This window comes from Canis aureus, chromosome 23 (assembly GCF_053574225.1).
Source record: "Canis aureus isolate CA01 chromosome 23, VMU_Caureus_v.1.0, whole genome shotgun sequence".
Classification (NCBI taxonomy): Eukaryota; Metazoa; Chordata; class Mammalia; order Carnivora; family Canidae; genus Canis; species Canis aureus.
In genome coordinates this window covers 44271604-44272999 of record NC_135633.1, presented here as the reverse complement: position 1 = coordinate 44272999, position 1396 = coordinate 44271604, and positions in this window count along the sequence as shown.

Sequence of the window (1396 nt, the reverse complement as noted above, 5' to 3'; positions counted from 1 at the left end):
CTTAATTCCAAAACCAGACAAAGACCCCACCAAAAAGGAGAATTACAGACCAATATCCCTGATGAACATGGATGCAAAAATTCTCAACAAGATACTAGCCAATAGGATCCAACAACACATTAAGAAAATTATTCACCATGACCAAGTAGGATTTATCCCCAGGACACAAGGCTGGTTCAACACTCGTAAAACAACCAATGTGATTCATCATATCAGCAAGAGAAAAACCAAGAACCATATGATCCTCTCATTAGATGCAGAGAGCATTTGACAAAATACAGCATCCATTCCTGATCAAAACTCTTCAGAGTGTAGGGATAGAGGGAACTTTCCTCGACATCTTAAAAGCCATCTACGAAAAGCCCACAGCAAATATCATTCTCAATGGGGAAGCACTGGGAGCCTTTCCCCTAAGATCAGGAACAAGACAGGGATGTCCACTCTCACCACTGCTATTCAACATAGTACTGGAAGTCCTAGCCTCAGCAATCAGACAACAAAAAGACATTAAAGGCATTCAAATTGGCAAAGAAGAAGTCAAACTCTCCCTCTTCACCGATGACATGATACTCTACATAGAAAACCCAAAAGCCTCCACCCCAAGATTGCTAGAATTCATACAGCAATTCGGTAGCGTGGCAGGATACAAAATCAATGCCCAGAAATCAATGGCATTTCTATACACTAACAACGAGAATGAAGAAAGAGAAATTAAGGAGTCAATCCCATTTACAATTGCACCCAAAAGCATAAGATACCTAGGAATAAACCTAACCAAAGATGTAAAGGATCTATACCCTAAAAACTATAGAACGCCTCTGTAAGAAACTGATGAAGACACAAAGAGATGGAAAAATATTCCATGCTCATGGATTGGCAGAATTAATATTGTGAAAATGTCAATGTTACCCAGGGCAATTTACACGTTTAATGCAATCCCTATCAAAATACCATGGACTTTCTTCAGAGAGTTAAAACAAATTATTTTAAGATTTGTGTGGAATCAGAAAAGACCCCGAATAGCCAGGGGAATTTTAAAAAAGAAAACCATATCTGGGGGCATCACAATGCCAGATTTCAGGTTGTACTACAAAGCTGTGGTCATCAAGACTGTGTGGTACTGGCACAAAAACAGACACATAGATCAATGGAACAGAATAGAGAACCGAGAAGTGGACCCTGAACTTTATGGTCAACTAATATTCGATAAAGGAGGAAAGACTATCCATTGGAAGAAAGACAGTCTCTTCAATAAATGGTGCTGGGAAAATTGGACATCCACATGCAGAAGAATGAAACTAGACCACTCTCTTTCACCATACACAAAGATAAACTCAAAATGGATGAAAGAGCTAAATGTGAGACAAGAGTCCATCCAAATCCTAGAGGAGAACAC